Source organism: Mustela nigripes, chromosome 3, assembly GCF_022355385.1.
Source record: "Mustela nigripes isolate SB6536 chromosome 3, MUSNIG.SB6536, whole genome shotgun sequence".
Classification (NCBI taxonomy): domain Eukaryota; kingdom Metazoa; phylum Chordata; class Mammalia; order Carnivora; family Mustelidae; genus Mustela; species Mustela nigripes.
In genome coordinates, this window is record NC_081559.1 from 105,051,781 (window position 1) to 105,072,419 (window position 20,639).

Here is a 20,639-nt window from a genome sequence, read left to right on the forward strand (position 1 = left end):
ATGGAACTAGAGGGTATTGTGTTAAGCAAAATAAGTCAATAAGAGAAAGACAATTATCATATGATCTCTCTGATATGAGACATTTGAGATGGGGTGAGAGATCATGGGGGATAGGGAGGGAAAAAAATGAACAAGATGGGATCAGGAGGGAGACAAATCATAAGAGACTCTTAATCTCATGAAACAAAATGTGAGGGATCCTGGGGGTGGGGCAGTAGGGATAGGGTGGCTGGGTGGTGGACATTGGGGAATGTATGTGCTATGGTAGTGTTCAAAATGTGTAAGCCTGATTCACAGACCTTTACCCCTGGGGCAAATAATACATTATATGTTAATAAAACAAAAGCAAAAACAAAACTACTCAGTAGCACACATATGCTGTCTTTCCTTAAAAATGGATGACTGAGGGGGATCAGAGGGCAGAGGCAGAGGCCAGAAAGAATGATTCCTAGGTTTTCAAATCTAATATAGAATATAGCAACTCTCAACACTTCCCAACTGGATTTTATAATTTCTGTGATTCATTGATTCTTTTGTACTGTCCACTTTCCATACACATTAGGGGTGTTGTGTGTGTGTGGAGGGGGAGCAGAAAATTCATGTCTTTAGTTTTACAGATAGACAAATTGAGAGTAACTACACTGAAGGAGTCTCATCTCTCTGTGTGTGTGTGTGTGTGTGTGTGTGTGTGTAATATAGATGATGAGATTTGAGCTGATTTCCAAGTGGAGTAAGACTCCTGGGGACTTCAGCAGGAGATGAATGTATTTTGCATGTGAAAGATGTGCATCACTGGAGGGAAGAGATTAAACTCTAGTAGATCATCCTGGTCCTCAATCCTAGAATTCATGCCCTTGCATAATTCATTCCCATTAAGTGTTGGATTATATTAGTTTCCCAGGGCTTCTGTAATATCTGACCCAGAAGAATATAACTTAAAACAATAAAAATTTATTCTTCTACACTTCTGGAGGCTAGAAGTCTGAAATCAAGGTGTCAGTAGGGCCATGTTCTCTCTAAAGTTTCTAGGGAATAATCTGTTCCCTGTCTTGCTTTGAGTTTCTGGTGTTTCCTGAAATCTTGGTGGTTTCTTGGTTTATAGATGCATTACACTAATCTCTGGCTCTGTTGTCACACAGCATTATCCTTATGAGTCTGTGTTTCTGCATTTCTTCTTCACTTCTTATATAGTTAAGGATCTGTTTTTGTTTGTCTCTGTTTTTCTTTCGTTCTTAAATTTCACATATGACTGAAATCATATGATATTTGTCTATCTCTGAGTTATTTTGCTTAGCATTTTACTCTCTGGCTTCATCCATGTTGTTGTAAATAGCAAGATTTCATTCTTTTTTATGGATGAGTAATATTCCATTATATATATACGCACATATGTTATGTATACATATACACATACATACACATATACATATATGCATATATACATATATACATATATATGTGTGTGTATATATATATACCTACATACATACATACATACATACCACATATTCTTTATCCATTTCTCTATGAATGGGCACTTAGATTTCTTCATTTCTTGGCAATGGTAAATAAAGCTGCTATAAACATAGACGTGCATATTTCTTTTTAAATTAGTGTTTTCATTTTCTTTGGGATAAACACCCCGTAATGCAATTACTGGATCATAGGGTAGTTCTATTTTTAACTTTTTGAGGAACCTCCATACTGTTTTCCATAGTGGCTGCATCAGTTTGCATTCCCACCACAGTGCACAAGGGTCCTTTTTTCTTCCTATCCTCACCAACATTTGTTGTTTCTTGTATTTGTGATTTTAGCCATTCTGTGTGAGGTGATAGTTCACTATAGTTTTGATTTGCATTTCCCTGATGATTTTGGGAATGCTGAACATCTTTTTGTGTGTCTGTTGGGCATCTGTAGGTTTTCTTTGGAAAAGTGTGTATTCAGGTTCTGTGCCCCTTATTTTAAATGGAATTATTTGTTTTGTTTTTTTTTTTTTTTTTTTTTTTTTGGTGTTGAGTTGTATAAATTCCTCATATATTTTGAATATTACCCTCTTATCATATATATCATGTACAAATATCTTCTCCCATTCAGTAGGGTGCCTTTTTCTTTTATTGATCATTTCCTTCATTGTACAAGAGCTTTTTTATTTTGGTATAGTCCCAATAGTTAATTTTGCTTTTGTTTCCCTTGCCTGAGGAGACAGATTTAGAAAAAGTTTTCTATAGCTGATACCAAATAAATTATTGCTTATATTTACTTCTAGGAGACAAATGGTTTAGGTCTTTAATCCATTTTGAGCTTATTTTTGTGTATGGTGTAAGAAAGTTGTCCAGTTTCATTATTTTGCATTTATCTGTCCAGTTTTCCCAGCACCATTTGTTGAAGAGACTGTCTAGTACTGATAAATAAATTCAGTGAAACCAATGACACAAAATTGATATATAGAAGTCCGGTGCATTTCTATACACTAATAGTGAAGTAACAGACAGAGAAATTAAGAAAACAATCTTATTTATAATTGCAATAAAAATAATAACATACCTAGAAATAAACTTAACCAAAAATTAGAAAACACTGATGAAAGAAGTTAAAGATGACACAAACAAATGGAAATATATTTCATGTTCATGGATTGAAAACACCAATGTTCTTAAAATTTCCATACTAACCAAAGCAATCTACAGACAAGTAATCTTAAAACTGTTATGGAACCTCAAAGGAACCCAAGTAGCCAAAATAATCTTAAAAAAGAACAAAGCTGGAGGTATCACAATTCCAGATTTCAAGATATATTACAAGGCTGTAGTAATCAAAACAGTATAGTACTGGAATAAAAATAGACATATAGGCCATTAGAACAGAATAGAAAGTCCAGGGGCTCTTGGGTCGCTCAGTTGGGACTTTGGCTCAGGTTGTCATCCTGGGGTCCTGGGATCAAGTCCCACATCAGGCTTTCTGCTCAGTGAAGATTCTGCCTTTTCCTCTTCCTGTCCCTCTGTGCTTTCTCTCAGACTCTCTCTCAAAACAAAACAAAACAAAACAAAAAAGCAAAAACAAAACTAAACAAAACAAAACTTAAGCAAAAGAATCGTGAGTCCAGAAATAAATCCATGCTTATGTGGCCAATTAATCTATGACAAAGAAGGCAAGAACATGAATTGGGGAAAAGCCAGTCTCTTCAACCAATGATGCTGTCCCCTTCTATCTTAAGATTGAATCTGAGGGGTTCCCCTGACTTTATTTCTCAGTGATTCTGACAGATGCTACCTTATAGCATCTGTCAACCTTATAGGTTCTGGCACATAGGCACTTGTCCCATGGTTAGGGATTCCATCTCTAACAGAATCTAAGCACAAGTCAAGAGCAATTTTTGAAAGGTATATGGTGGCCAAAGGACACAGTCTATAATGTGATTCTTATATTGAGCCATACCATAAACTCCACATGGCATCTTTTCCCACCATAGATAAGTCATTGATTGTAGCCTTGTGCAACCCTAAGTGAAGGTTCCATGTAAACTGTGTTTTCTCTATAGAAATTGTGAGATGTTAAGTCTGATGAGCATAAATTCGATGAACAGCTGCCATAGAGTGAGTTCTTTTCTGCTCTAGGCCTTTGAGATGTGACTAACATTTATAAGCAGTTGAATGTAAGGAGTTAATCTGGGTGGGCCTAACTGCAATCAGTTGAAAGACCTTAAGAACAAAGCTGAGCTTTCCCTTAGGAAGAAGAAATTCTACCTGTGAACTTCAGCTTCCATTCCTGCCTGAGAGCTTCCAGCCCATCCCTTATGATGGCTTGCTCAAGAAATGGGTTTCAGACTTCTTTAGTGCGTATCTAACTGTGTAAACAAATTCCTTGCAATAAATGCCATATACATAAACACACACATGTACATATGCATGTATATATGTATGGATGTATCTCTATGTGTATACACACTTGACCAGAGTGACATAAGTATGTATTTTCCACTGTTCTGCTTTTCTGGTGGAACCCTGACTATAGAGGGCCCTACCAAAACTTGGCAGCTTTTGGTTGTCCCAGAGTCAATTTATTTCTAATTAGAACAATGACCTTGACATAGCAGACTGGTTAAGGTTGAAAATTCAACCTCCTCTAGAGCTCTGTTACTATTATAATTAAATCTTTTTTCTACTTTTAACTTTTTCTTTTCTCCCATTGTAGGGGATAGGAGTCTCTTTATAAACTGCTAAGGAGACCCTGGACTTAACCTATGGCTGGAGATTAACCACCTCAGGCTTTCATTTTATTTTCTATCTTCAAAGCATTCATTGCCCACAACTATATCCATCCAGTTCCACACTCCTTTTAATTATTGATATGCAAAAATTTCTCAATCGTCTGATTCATTCATGTGTCAATGCTTTCCTTTTTTCTGGTATGCCACCCTAATCTATCACTGGAAAACATTTTAACAATTATGCTCTTCCTACATGCCATGGACTCTATGTTTCACCAGCCATAATTTGGGGATCCTCATTACCTGTTAGCCTGCCTGTGACATAACTAATCTCCAAAATCCAGAATCTTCTCCCAGGCCACTCCTGGGGCCATCTACTAGGGATGGGGTTTCCTGGGAAGCAGGTTCTGAGATGGGGATTTTCAAGCAGGAGGTATATTGTAGAGAATGCTTTCAGAATCCGTACTTCTGATGGAATAAAAAAAGCAGGATCAGAAAGAGTGAACACTGGGCAGAGTGAAACAGTCACAGTAAAATCTCCAGTCAATCCCATCTGAAGTTATGAAACAGGTTGACACTTCAGAGCTGTCTGAGATTGGGCAAGGAGGCTGGGTATTTGTACCTCTACACTGACTGGCCATTGGATATAAGCTAAACCCAGGAAAGGGACAAAACTTGTGCAAAGCAGCTCTTTCCAGCAAAGAGGAATTTCCGGAGATGGATTCAATGGAAAGCCATCAGATGCAAAAACTTCCAGCAGTGAGGGAATAACGGTTTCAGGCTCAGGTAAAGCTTCTGAAGGTACCTCATTGGATCCACTACAACCTAGCAAAAAGGGCTATTGCCATTAGAAACAATATACCGGGCTGCAATCTATATTCATAGATGTTGTCTTTAAAAATGGTTCAGCGTTGGTTTAGTAACCAGAGTTCATAGGAATGTAGTAACCTTACAACTGACCATGGTTTTAAAGTAGTTGTGTTGTTAGAGAAACACAATCCTGCCATTAGGTATGCTTTCTTAATTTCTAAGACAACCACAGGATCCCTACAATTATACCTACAAGAAGTGGACTCTTAAAGTGATAGTATTTCTAAAATTCCAATTGTTTCCATGCCTCTGTTAGGTATGACCATAGAGGAAAAGGTGCCAGAATATAAAAGTGGAAAGCCAGACTAACCAAGGATTTCATTTCCCCACTAGGGCAAGAGATGTTAGTCTTCTTGTCTAAGAGTATATGGTGTGTGCTACGTATGAAGGACCTCTCTATGTTAGTCCTTTTTCTATGCTTTCTAAATGAGAATATCTTGGATTATTATCTTATTTTCCTATAATTTTTAAAATTGGTATGTTTTGGATGATTAAATTGACATTTATTGTATTCATAGACCACAGAATATTGAAACGGGGTTTCAATAGGCATAAAGGCAGATTGAATATCCATTGTATTGAAAGCTCCATGGATTTATGACATGACATGAATATGTAACATCTGGAAGTGGGTGTGCCTTGGCTGCTCCTTAAGTGTCTGTCTTTGGTTCAGGTAATGAACCTGGGGTCCTGGGATCGAGCCTCACATTGGGCTCCCTGCTCAGTGGGAAGCCTGCTTCTCTCTCTCCCACTTCCCCTGCTTGTGTTCTCTCTCTCACTGTCTCTCTGTCAAATAAATACATAAAATATTTTTAAAAATATGGAGGTGACTTATGGCTTTAACTCCTTGGGAAGTCTTGAACATGATTTTAATTGTACACAGATACTTGCAATTTGTTAGGTGAAACTGGGTGTTTAAGAAGGATGTATGTGCTTGTTGTTCACTAAAAGAAAACTCAAGATATTGTTTAATGTTTTAATTTGTTTCTTCCTTGTTTCTTCAGTTTCCTATTGCCTTCCTTTTAAGATACTTATACCAAGATCTTATACCATGCTCCTAGTTGGTCAGTGAATCATAAAACACCTCTGTGCCACACCAGCTATAAGACTGAAATGTTACTTAAATCTGGCCAGTCATACTAACCAGTTTCTTGAATGTAGGGTCAGTGTATGACCACACAAAACAAATGAATATTCTTCCCTGGGATTAATGTTTGAACATTGGAACAAATGGTTGAATTTGTTTTTCAAGTGAGGTTACTAAACTGAGAGGATATGAAAATAGGATGGCAGGTGGCTCTCTTCCTCACCACTGGTAAGACCTCATATGGAGAGAGAATGAGACAAACACAGAGAAGTAAGAAACAGAGCTCAGAGAAAGCACTGATCATCATTTGGGTACCTGGGTCCAGGTGTACTTGAAATTCAAGCCACCTGGTTACAAAAAGATGTGAATTTTTCTTTTAGCTTCAGATTATTTAGACGGTTTTCTACCCCTCATGATTAAAAGAGTCTGGACTAAAAAGATCATCAATGATCTGCTTACACTGGCCCATGGCCTTCCATCAGCTATCATTCCCCTTCAGCTGTTCTCTGTATTTCCTCAAGATGATTGGCCCCTATTTACTGAAGCCCTCTATTTTCCTCTGTTTCAGCTCCTGGAACAGAATACCTCAGACATGGTAGTTTATAAACAACAGAAATTTACTGCTCACAGTCACAAATGGTGGAAGTCCATGTCAGCATGGTTGGGTCAGGGCTTTCTTGGGGGTGACAGAATTTTCCTTTATCCTAACAGGACAGAAAAGGCCAGGGAGCTCTGTGGGATCTGTTTTTATAAAGGTACTGCCCTCATCATCTAATTCACCTCTGAAAGGGCACACCTTCAAATACATCACCTTTAGGGGTTAGGATTTCACCATATGAAGGTTAGCAGGGGCATGAATACTTAGACGGTAACACCCTTCCCTAACTTGACCTTTGTTATCCACCTCTACTGCTTAAACCCTTTCCTCCTCGACCATACAAGAAGCAGAATCAGGGGTTCTAAGCTTGGCCTTGACTCGGTCATCAATTTACTTTACATCCATAGGGCTGTTACCTTACTTCTCTAGGCCTTTATTTCCTTATCTCTAAAATGAGAATGTTACACTAAAATCACTCCTGAAGTGTACCATTCAGCTCTAAAACCCTGTGCTTTTGTAACAGGAAGAAGTGAAGAGAAGAAATTGTGCAGTTAGAAGTTGCCTAAACCTTAGCCTGTGCTTGATTCAAATGCAGATGCACTTAGGTGAAATAATTTTTAATTTCCCTTTTTACTGTTGGGTAAGGTCATGATGTTCTATATTATGTGCATTTTCTTTCAGGTAAAAAAGAATGAGACCTTCTGAAAAAAGCTATAAAGGATTTGACAATGCCCAGTGTTATTGTTGCTTGAATCCAATTACTGGGGAAGCATTCTGCACATCTTTACTCATCACATTTCAACATGTCATCTCCTCTATGTGGAACCAATTGCATTAAAGCAGTCATGAAACTATAGTCATCCTCCTCCCTTCACTAAAAATGTAATCATAAAAATTTTAAATGCACATATTCATTTTCCTCCCCTTCAACCAAGCAAGTACAACTCTTCAGTATTCTCTGCAAAAGTGATTATTGGGTCTCTGTCTATGAAAATCTTAATGGAAAAATTAGATACACAGCAGAATCCTGCTAAACTAAACATCTGATTCCATTACTTGGAAAGCCAGTTGATACTCATTTTTACATCTACCATAAAAATCTTTTTAGCCTTGTTATTTTTCCTCCTATTTTCTTCCTCCCCCATTCCCTCCCTCCGTCCCTTCCTTCCTTCCTTGGATTGGGAAAAGAGAAGGGACACATTTTCCAGATATTCAAGCTAATACTGTATTAAATAATTAAGCTGTAGAATTTCAAGTTTATATACACACTAAAAAGGTTTTAATTTACTTAGGTTCAAGAATCTTATTACTTTGTTCCAAACCAAAGTTTATCTGACTCTAAGCCCCTATTTGTCAAAGTAAATAAAATATGTAATGTCTTTTTGTTTGGAGAACTCTTATCCCCTTGAGAATCATTTTAGGGGCTAGGGGCTCCTACATTCCAGAACCTTTGATTCAGCTCTTTTGGTCTTCTCTGCACAATGGTCAGCAGGACTGTTAATTGTCCAAATTTCCATGATCCATTGAAGCTGACAGCATTGTTACTTTTGTGTCAAGCTTGTATAAGGAGTTTTTTTGTTTTTTTAAGGTTTTGTTTATTTGGCAGAAGAGAGAGAGCACAAGCAGAAGGAGCTGCAGAGAGAGAGGGAGAAGCAGGCTTCCGCTAAGCAGGGAGACCAACATGGGGCTTGATCCCAGGACCCTGAGATCATTATCTGAACTGAAGGCAGATGCTTAACCGACTGAACCTTGCAGGCACATCAACACAAGGAGATTACTAATGAGGCTAGGAGCCTTTTCTCCTCTCCACTTTGTGCAATTTCACTCAGAAATCCTACCAACTTTCCTGGGCCCTGAATTAGGAATAGTGCCACTATCACTTTCACCTATGGGATTTCCCCTCACCCTTATCCTGACTTCCTAGTTCAGTCAGAAGTGAAATCATTATTCATCCATCCATCCATCCATCCATCCATCCATCATCTATTTATCATCCATAAACTTTGACCACACCTGAGCTTTGAAACTGTGGCCTTCCAGCTGGGTAAAGTTGGTATTTCCACCCTTCTCTGGGGACATTGTGTTTGCTAGCAATAGGGCAGCAGTATGCACACTCATATACTCAAGTCTGAGGCGATCAGTTGTAAATATAGCTTTCTAGGTTTCAAAAACAAAGGACAGCAAGGGTTGTCAGAAGTCTGGGAACTTCTGGTTTGAGCCAAGATAGAAAAAGCAATCATTAATCCACTCACAAAAAGCCCTGGCCACATTTTGGAGGGAATGAGGAGTGAACATTATCAGTAGTATTTAATAGTGTAGTGGGCGAGAAGGATCATCTTCCCTTGGGTTCAAACTCCTCATCTTCTACTAAGGTGAGTGATTTTGTGCTATGTGCTTAAACTCTTTGTACACTTAGACATTAATGTCTAATTTATGGGGTTGCTGAAAAAGGTTAGATGAGCTCTTTACACAAAAGGCCTTAAAAAGGCACCAGGTGAGGATATCTAGGGGCTCAGTTGGTTGGAATCTGCCTTTGGCTCAGGTCATGATTCCAGGGTCTTGGGATTGAGTCCCACATCAGGATCCTCACTCTGTGGGGAGCCTGCTTCTCCCTCTGCCTACATCTCTCTCTGCTCACACCACTTTCTTTGGAATCAGAGGTTTAAATCTTGATCCTATATTGATGCATGTTGTTGAGGATCCTATATTGATGGATGATGTTGAGCAAGCCAGGTAACCTCTCTGCTTTGGTTTTGTCAACTGGAAAACAGAGCTGCTGCTATCTGTTCACAGGATAGTGGCAAGTATTAAAAGGAATGATGTCTGTGAATCCCTCAGCAGAAAGCTTAAAAAATGCTTAACTCTTGACCTCATGAGATTGTATTTCCTGCTCTGATTACATGCAGTCCAACTCTACTATCATGTCTTTGCCAAAGGGTACTTACTTCTTTTCCTGGATCTCTGATCTCCCATTTTCCTGACCACAGGGCTAGACACAAGGTTGACACACAACTATGTATGGAATCTTGTTGAATTTACTTAACTCAGCTGGGACTGCAGAAGCAGGTCAAGATTATCTTTCAATTGGCTGTCCCCTGTCATCAGGAATGCACCATCTGTTGGCCAGATTGTCGGCAGGACTCAACCCCCTAGCTATGTTCATTTTTCATGAAGTGGAGTTGTGCTAAGAGAGTGTAAGTTTTTGCCATGGATGCTCTGTCTTGAGCCAAGTAGTCAGGCTGTCTGAATGGAAGCAGATGCAGTGTGCCTGGCCTGGAGGAGCCCTCAGAAGGGCTCCCAGGTTGCCTGGGAGGATGCATCTGGTGTCCTTGTTGGGCCAAGTCTAACACATGGACCTGTTAGCAATATTAATGACTGTCCTCAAATGGGTCTAACCAAATGTCATTTTTATTCAGTAGTCTTCCAACTCATTCTGTGTGGCAAGGTTGAGTGGAAGGTGTAAGCAATGTGCTTTTGATGGCAACAACATCTATTCTTTGATGAACCAAGTAAAGCTCAGTTCACATCGTCAGTTTTTCTTTTTTCTTTTCTTTAGTCTACCAATGAACTGTCAAAGCCTTATGGTTCTTCTACTGTATGCCCATCCTTGGTCAGGGTAATTTGTAGAGTTCCAGAGATAAGAACTGTTTTATGCCTCTGAGAAATTTATAATCTATTTTTTAAAAGATTTTATTTTATTTATTTAACAGAGAGAGAGAGAGAGAGAGATCATAAGTAGGCAGAGCAGCAGGCAGAGATAAAGGGGGAAACAGGCTCCCTGCTGAGCAGAGAGCCCGATGCGGGGCTATATCCCAGGACCCTGAGATCATGACCTGAGCTGAAGGCAGAGGCTTAACCCACTGAGCCACACAGGCACCCCAGAAATTTATAATCTAATCTGGAAAATGAAAACCACGTTTATTACCTGAACATAGAGTTAAAATGCTGAACTCTGGCACTTTGGTTTAACAAGCATTCCCTGATTTAACATGTAGTTATCAAAGAGTAACCATGTGCTAAGCATTGGTGATATGGCAGTAGACTGAGCTATCAGTGAACAATGCAGCCTGAAATAGTCATAGAACATTCCACAAAGGAGGAATGGACTGAGCATTGTTTAAACAAGGGGACAGATTGGTATGCAAATGTCTTCTCTGCTTTGGCCCTTTTAAATTAACCCAGCCCACTGGTACAAACCAGCAGAGGGACAAAGCAAACTGCTTTTCTAGGGGCACATTATCTGTCTCAGTACTTTTCAGGCTGGTTACCATTTATTGTTGGAGTTTAGATTAGATTTCAGTGTATGAATGTCTACTTTCCAAACCTAAGTTAATGTTAGGAGGTTATGGTCAGCATTCGTGTTGTTGTTAAGTACTGCACTCTTTTCTTCTTTATGAATATAAGGCAGAATTGAGTTTTCTTTCTCTTTTAATGTTATATGTGCCCATGTGATTGACTTTGGACCATAAAATTTGAATATAAGGGGATTGTGTTACTTCTACATGGAGATTTTAGAGCCAGTGTGTGATTCTCCACAATCTTCTCCTACCACAACCATAGAAGCATGTACTAAAATGGAACTGCCATTGATCTCTGCCCAGATGACTTGGACGAACAGAGCCACTGGCTGATCTGTACTGGGCATTTGTATGAGGGAAAAATGTATATGTGCTGTATTAAGCCACATAGATTTTGGGGGCTATTTGTTATTGATGCATAAACTGGCCCATCCTGCCAGAACTGGAAGTATATCACAAACACCAATTATAATAAGGTCCAGCCTAATGAAGGGCAAAGGATGTTTACCTATACATGAGCACAAGGGGGTCTCAGAATCCCCCTCAATTAAAAAAAAAATCCCCTACTATGTAGTTACAAAGATCTGGTAATTTCCACTTCATATCTCAAGTTATGGCAAAATACTTCCTGTTAGAATGCAAATGTGATCCCCTACAGCTGCTAATTAGGCAGTCACACAGACTTAGCTTGCCAGCTGTGTTTCTTTCTAGCTCAGTGGTTCTCATTCTCTGCTTTTGCACAAATGTGATGGTCTACTGTTACGTTCAGATATGGACAGCTTTTTACCCCCTTTCAACTTTCAATGGAAAAAAGTTAATGGGAATAATTTTCTTAATTAAGAAAAAACTTCCATAAACTGTATTTAAATATCTTTTTACTTGCTACTGCTTATTGTTAGTAAAACATAACCCCAAATTCCTATATAATTATTTCAAATATGAGTATCTAAATCCCAACATTCCTTATGGTGTCATGGAAAGAGCAGAGAGGTGTTTAGGATTTCTGTTTCCTTAACCAGCTTGAGAAGTTATTACTCATCTCTGTTCCTTGGTTCAGGGATTCACAACCTTGGCTGTGTCTTCCTCGGGAAAGCTGTGTTAAAAATGGAGGGTTCCAAGAAGGAAGCAAAAGCTCCCTGAGGAATTATAACATGAGCAGACTGAAACCAGCCCACAAACAGGTGTTTGAAATGTACAGATTTTAATTGCCTGCACCGCTCTGCCTTTTCAAAAGAGATAGGTAATGGGAAAAGGAGAGGGAAGGAAAAGCAATGGAGTTTGTATACTGTAGTTAAACCAGTTCTAGCCTTGGGCAGGTTGAAAAATGCAGTGTCTGGTGCAAGGGGAAGAGTCCTTGACCTGGCATCCAGGGAGGAGGAAGACAACCTGTGTCCACAATGCTTTACTCTCAGAAAAGAAGGGGAGTCTGGGGGCTTAGTCGGTTAAGTGACTGATTTTTTTTTGTTGTTTGTTGTTCAGGTCATGATCTCGGTGTCGTGAAATGGAGCCCCTTATTGGATTCAGTGCTCAGCACAGAGTCTGCTTGAGATTCTCTCCCCACTCAAAAAATAAATAAAATCTAAAAAGGAAAAAGAAAAGAAAAGAAGACTGAGGCTGCCTGTGTCCACATCACTTAACTATCCCAAAAAGTCATTCTTAAAAGGATAAGGGTATAAACCAATCAAAAACTTCCCTCTTACTTCAGGAAGTCACTGCAAACCAATTTGTCTAGCCCAGTGCTTTGCTTGTTAGTAGGCCTATCCAACATAGTTTATTCGTCAGACTCACTCCAAGACCTCACCTCATTGTGCTACCAGTCCTAAGTGATTATCTCATGAACCAGACCCAGTAACAACCGGTTCCTTGCCTTGAAAGATCTGTCTTATACCACTTGACCCCAGACCCCAAACCTCCTACAAATATCTTCCCAAGCTTCTCCTTATAGTACACTATTAAGGTTCTATCAAGATAGTATTTCCCCCTACTGCATTAAGCAAGACCTGTGAACTATGGTAAAGACCCTACGTCCATCCAGTCATATATCACCTCTTCCTGTTCAGAAATGAAAAAGCTGTTTCTGAATATTTGCCAGAACATGGAAAAATACATTCCAAACATCAAATTTATTTTCTCTCAGTTATTTAGTTATGCTTGCTAATTAACAAATCCAATACCAACTGCATAGGGATTCTGGGTGTGTCAATGATACTTTTGAACAAATTAAAAGGAAAATGAATGTGCCTGGGTTGGCCGAGGAGTCTAAGTTTCAAAGTGAAACTGCATCTCTTCTTTTCTCAAGGGAAATTGAAACAGCTCTGCACAGAGAAGTAGAGCTAGTACAAATGGGAATTCTACAGCCTCATGTGCTGGTGCTCCCTGCTTAAATTATTATTTCCAGTTTCATCAGTGTCAAGGAAGGAGAGGCTGGTGCTGTCGATGATGATCCTATCTTCACAAAATACAAAGATGAATTTAGTGTGTTTGGACTTCTCTTTACCAATGCTTTGGCTGTCACACTGTTCTGTTTGCAGATGAAGACTCTGCTTTTTGGTTTATCCATTTTAAAATGAAGTAGCCCTTTTCATACTTGTAGCTTTTCATACTTGTAGCTCTCCACACTGCACTCTCTAGCAGATAGCAAGTCGACATTTATACTCACTTCCCACATTGCAATGATTTCTGCCAGTCAGATCCATCTCTAAGGGACCCAGAGAATTTTGCTATCTAAACACAAAGAAGGGGAAAAAATGTATCTATAGTTCTTCCAACCCAGCAACACAGCTTCTACTGCTCAGTGAGCCTCTGCCATGAGTGGGAACTATGCTAAGCATTTACCCATCTTAACCAATGGATCCTCACAAGAGTCTTATGAATTAGTACTACTACGCATGATTTTAAGGTGAGAAAGTGGAAGCAGAGAGAGTTTAGGTGTAATTCCCAATGACAGCAGCTAGGATATGGGGAACTGGGATGGTATGTCTACCTGATGTTTCAACAACCTATGCACTTAACCACACTCCCTGATACAGCCAAGAATTACTGCACTCCAAAATTTAGCTTACTAAACAATTATAAAATATCTGCAATAGGATTACTTTACCATTTTTTTTGTTCTAAGTGATAGCCATTCCTATGGCTTCCCATTTCACATTATGTAACTAAAGGGGTGATTTCTTCCAAGTAGAGGAGTTGTCTATATACAGGCAAATGGAAGCTTCTACTTCCATGATTGACAAATATTAGAAGCTATTTAAGTCCTTATGAACACATGAATAAAGTTGAGCTCCACCTGCCAAGAGGGCTCCCCTCCTTCTCTTGGGTCCCAAAGTCACTTGGACTAGAGTCACTGGAGAGCTTGCTGTTACCTTTGTTCTCATCAGGGCTGGGTGTCAGCTGACAGTCCTTTTCCTGGTTCCCTTTAGGCCCCAGCTGGCTATGGGTTGCTATGATCTGGAACTTTTCCTCTCTCTCTCTCTCTCCCTCACTTTTTTTTTTTTTTTTCATAAGGAGATGTTTATCCTCTTCCTTATTTCCAAAATGGTGTGTCTAGTGGTTTTGTGCACATTTATAATCCATTTTTTCCTTCATGTAGTATAAGATCAATCCATTCTTTTTACTTATAGTAGTAGATCATTGTCCATGGCAGAATAAAAGTGGAAGAAGGAAAGATGAGACTGGATTAACCATACAAGTGAGATTGTAGTGAAGTCTGAAAATCTTCAAGAAGAAAACAGAAAGGTTATTATTATTTTTTTTAATAACTGGAGATATTTTCCAAGTTGCTTAGATGCTCTGGAAAAGAGGTGGAAGCTGTTTTACTTTCAATGTATACCTGCTCAGGCTCATAAATCACTGTACTACAACTTTGGTTCTCATCCTCCTCACATACCCTGACTTAATTTGCAAAATGCAAAGATGCATGCTTCATCTGTGGGTGAATGAGTCTGTTTAATTGGCAAGTTGTCACAATTTCTCGTAATTATGGTTTTTTAACTATGTGAAAAAAGACAAATGGTAAATTATAGTAACATCATTTGTCATTTGGTGTAACGATGATCTCTGAATTATAAGTGCTGTGTGCACTAATGCATCTGTTATTTCTCTATGACAAATAGGACGGTCAAAACCTTTAATAGCTTGTACTCTTTTCTTCTAACAGGTTTATTTATTCTTTCTTCTGTGTTTTGAAAATTCTTTCCCACTCATCAGCCTCTACTAGACCAAGGATGGAGATCAAACCAAGCTTTTTCTGGAAAGTAGACCAAAGTAAGAATACTATCCCAACTGATGCAAGGGATGTTTGCCGGCAATCTGAGGAGGACATTTGGGTAATTAAAGCCACTGTTTATTGGAATAAACCTAATTCTTTGAGAGGTATGCATTATTTTCCTTGTCATCTTCAGGAAAATGAAGGCTTGAGGACCAAGTACGTGGGTTTCACATGAAGTCATTGAGCAAGGGCACAGACCTTGTCTGCAACCTACATACATATGCTCTTCCATGTGGATTAATTCTGCCACTTGAGCCTACTGAAAAATGTGTGTGTGAGTGTGTGTGTGTGATATGTGCCTTAATTTGCCTTAATCACGTGATACATAAAAGTATCAAAATTAGGGGCTATAATAAGACCAAAAGCAAAGCCCCATCTGGGGACAGATGGTGGGAGATAGGGGAGATTGGAAGACAATGACGGGTATTTGAATTTACTACATCCTATTTCTTCTATTTAAAAAGAAGAGGAAAAGAAGGAGAGTAAAGTTATAAAAGTTATTATATTTGGTGAAATATATTTAAGTAAGATATGAGATTAACATTAGGTGTTTGTTTCATTTCTTCTGCATTTCTTTTTCTCCATTACCATCATCACTTGGTTGGACTGTTTAATGGAGTTCTCTCTTCTCTCTTTCTCTGGCATGAGTTGCGAGGAAGTTCAGTGACTCACCCAAGTCATGGAGAATGAGCTTATTTTACAGGGCAAGAAGATTCTATTGAGCACAATCCACTCTTTACGAAAATAAGATCAACATATCTCCCCTGAGAACACATTCTTAGAAAACCCTATGAATAGCTGTCTTATTTCTGAAGGGGATAGACTGAGAAAACATTACAAAAGGTGGAAGCCATATCAACAACTTAATGTAAGTAAGGGTATGTTTATACACTGTTAACTGTTCAAGGACATGACAAGAGGAATATTAAAGCTAAGTGCTAAGAACCACTGTCTATTGAAGGTCATTCAGTAAGGAGGGTGGAATAATCTGAAATTATAACGAAAGTCAATGATAAATTTAATTTAATAATCAAAATATAATTTTCCAGTCATGTTTTACCAGGAAATAGGTTTTGTACAGTACATCAGCCTTTTATTAAAAACTAAATATAGTAGGTGATTATTATTCATTGTACTATGTCATCTATTTTTTTCAGAGTTTTTATTTGTCACAGTAATTAATCATATCATTATACGATTAACAGTAAGGGTAAGGGTATGATTTAAAATATGATGCTGGCCACATGCAATGTGGTATCCTAGATTTGATTCTGAAGTACAGAAGGGGCTGTAGTGTAAAAACTTGTGAAATCTGAGTAAAGTCTGCAGTTTCCTTGATGATAATGGATCAGTGTTGGTTTCTGAGTTTTGACAAATATACCAAGCCAACATAAGATGTTCACACTGTCACAAATTTTGTGAAGTATGTAGGGAAACTCCCTGTACTGAATTTATACCTTTTCTGTGAACCCAAGATCACTCCAAAATAAAAAGTTTATGACAGAATTTTGTTTTGAGGCCTAGGGGCTTAAGCTAAACATGTAATCAATTAGGACGAACTCAAAAACTTTCTTTTCATCAACGTTTGTTTTTGAAAATCTTGTTTTGTTTTGTTTTTAAGATTTTAGTCATTTATTTGACAGAGAGAGATGCAGCGAGAGAGGGAACACAAGCAGCAGAAGTGGGAGAAGAAATAGGCTTCCCGCTGAGCAGAGATTCCAACATGAGCTCCATCCCAGGACCCTGGGATCATGACCTGAGCCGAAAGACGACGGACACTCAATGACTGAGCCATCCAGGTGCCCCTGTTTTTGAAAACCTTACATCCAATAGTAGGAATTTTTTTTTTCTTACCTGGTAACTATACCGGACTGTTTTATAAGTGAGAGTCGAGAGCCATAGATCTTTCTTTCTTTCTTTCATTTTTCTTTGCTTGTTGCTATAATGTATTTTGGCACCAGTGCAGTCTGACATCAATAGTCTTCCTTTGCAGGCTTATTCCCTCTGCTTTGTATAGGGTTCCCCTTTCTCCCCTGTTTATATTTACTAATGTAGATCATCACACAGATATGGATTGTCTCCTCTGTGAAGTTTCCCCAACAACCCCCTCTGCCCCTACTTGGCCATTTCTTCCTTTCCTGATGGCACATGGTCTCTTTCTTGTCTTTGTACCACTTGCACTTTGTCTGGGGCCTGACACACAACTGGAGCTTTGCAAATGTGTGCTCACAGCTTTGACCTTCTTAAGGCAAAGCAAGTTCATGCTCAGATGGTAAGCTGCCCATATGAGTCTTACAAAATGGGGCCTGGTTATATTTCCATTCATTGATGTTATGTTAAGTATGTTCAGGGGTTTTACTGAATAATGTGTTATTTTCCAAAGTAATTTACTGTGACCTTTGTTTGTAATGCCATTTTAGATTAAATTTTTTCTGAAGCTCATTTTCTGAGATGCTTCCATTTCCCCAAAGGTTCTCACCACCTGGTGACTTTAGGTTTTACAAGGATAATCTACAATGTGAATAACTATGGGAGTTTCTTCTTTTTCAAAAAAAAATACCCCCCTCCTTGTTTTTGAAACAAGAAATGAAACTGGACACAATTTTATTGGTTTATATTTTTATTCTAAACATCATTCTTGTCCAGTTTTGAATATCTCATTAATTCACTTGACAATATTTATTGACCACTTACTTTGTTCCAGGTACTGCCATGAGGATAAAACAGTGACCACAGACAAACATGCCCTCACCCCCAGTCTGAGTTCACATTCAAGGGTATGTGTGTCTGCAGATGGGGTGGGACAGTACATAAACAAGAGAAACAAACTAGAAGATACAGAGTAACAAACCTGGGGCAAGTCTTCATTGTCTAGTGTAGTTGGGAGTGCTTATTTGGAAAGTAATACCTGAGCTTAGATTTAAAGGAAGAGATTTCGGCTCCTAATGAACAAGCAGCCAGCATTCCAGGCAGAGGGGACACAATTGCAAAGGCCCTTGGATAACAGTGGGCTCAAGAGTCAGAACAAAAGTCCTAGTGGCTTCAACTTAGTGACTGCCAGGCAGCTGGTACTGATGGAAGTTGGAGCGGTCAGCAGGGCTTTGTTTGCTTGAACCAGATAAACCAAAGTTCTTGCTTATTTATTTCAGTGGATTCCATGGAGGATACAAAGAAAAACACAACACATTCTTTCTTCACAAGGAGCTCAGAGTCTAGTTGGTTTAGCAGACAGTGCATAGTTAACTTCAATATGAGCAGTATTTGAGGATGACTCTTAGATGTGCACAGGATGGTGAGCAAGTTCCAAGAGAAAAGGCATCTTCCCAGCCAAGGGACAGCCACACGATTTGTAGCTGCCACACTGCCATGCAAGTGACTTTTGAATATTTTCCCACACTGTTTAGTGTCCCAAAGCATTGCCAGGTAGCCTATTCAACTTCCTCTGAACTTCTCAGTGTATCTGAGACATAATCAATCCTACAATAAGCTGGCAAAGTACCATAAACCATTCTTCAAACCATAGTTAAACAGGCAATATAAAGAGATAGGTTGTCTGGGCAAAACAGATCATCCCAACCATGTTCACGTTTGAAGGACCTTCTCTTTTTGGTTTAGATCCCCAGGTTTTCTGGGGCCCACTGAAAATGTCATTACAGGAAACAACCCAGGAGCATTCTCTCCCTTCTGCCTCTAAGGGGTTTGTTCCCTGATGGTTGCACCCTTATTCTCCTCACTATTTGGTGAGGCATCATTGCTTCTTCTTTGGAGAAGCTTTGAACTCCACCACAAATTGTCTGCCATGCATACTAAGTACAGAAACCTGCATATAACCAAGGTGCTACTCTCTGATGCACCTGGGGGCTAAGGGACTTGGCGATTTTCCTTGATGGCTGCTATCTTATTTTGTGTCTTACCATTTTGTTACTTCTCCCACTTTCTTTAGAAATTTATGGTGGGTGGCCTTTAAACTGGGCACACATATTCCTTTGGGCATAGGAATGTTTTCCCTGGAGCCTGGATAGCTATCAGTGCATTGAGTTCTAGATTTTCAGCTTCCATCTGTATTCTTCTCTAAGATTAATTTTCCTCAGATTCCATCTGCCAGTTCTTTCTTCAGTTTCCTTTTCTAATTGCTTTTCCCACTTTCCTAGACTAGGGGTGGGGGTTGGGAGAGGCAAGCATCTCTCGAAGCTTTCTAGAATTTACTAAAGTGCTCTGACCCTGGGTGGAAACATCTCTTGGGTACCCAACAAAAGGACAACTCAAGACTGTTTCCTTCAGAAGGGAAGGGCTTTGTTTCAGCTAGGACGCGCCAGGACAAGGCAATATCTCACAGTCAGCTCATTAACATCTCAGAATTGAAACTCAGCAGTGAGAAGTTCATGGAGCAGGTGTGGATTAACAAGTTTTGCTAAATTTAAAAAATGAAGTTAGATGATTTTTTTTTTCTCAGAAATTAAGCCCCTTTGGCTGATTGGTTTGACAGTGAGGACAAAAATTTTCCAGAAGTTGAATAAACTGATTGGATAAATGGATTTGATCACATTATATTTAAAGCACTATAAAACATGTAACAGACATGGGCACATATCTTTGGTAATTCGTAGAATTATGATGAAAATTTTCAGATGTTGACCCTAAAAAATATGTGAATCTTCCACAGCTTGCATACCAGTCACATGGGATTTATGAGCAAAACAATGCTCATTGTTCAGTCTCCTATCTCCATGAAGTTATCCGCTTTTCTCTTTATTTATTTCCTCTAACAGTTTTAATGTGTGGAGAACATCCAGTCCTCAAAATCTTTATAGGAGATAGAAATAAAATTATTTAAATAAAAGATTTGAGTTTTTAGAACACAATGATGCACTTGTTCATCTGAAATTGGATACATTTACAAGGTCTTTGCACAGATGGATTAAAGTTGATTGCATGGCTCTGTTCCATATCCTGGTATGATCCACTTTTACAGACATTATACTTAAGGTATTCAGTGTGCATTTTCAAGGAATCAAAGCCTTAGGGAATTAAGTGGTTGCATAAACTAGTGGATTATTAATGAGCTTGCAGCTCAGTAGAAAGATAATTAAGAGTTTATTCAGAGAGAGATCCAATTCAGAGCAGGAGCTCAGAAGATAGAGGCATACAATCAGCCCTTAAGTCCTGAACAAAAGGCTTTCCTAAAATTCAGTTCCTTCTGCATGAAAGCAGATCCAAGTCAGTTGTCAGAAATATCCTCGCCTAAAGGGAAAGTTATTTTTAATGTATGTCTTGTAATATTTATACCCAAGTGTCAAAGGGAGAGTTGT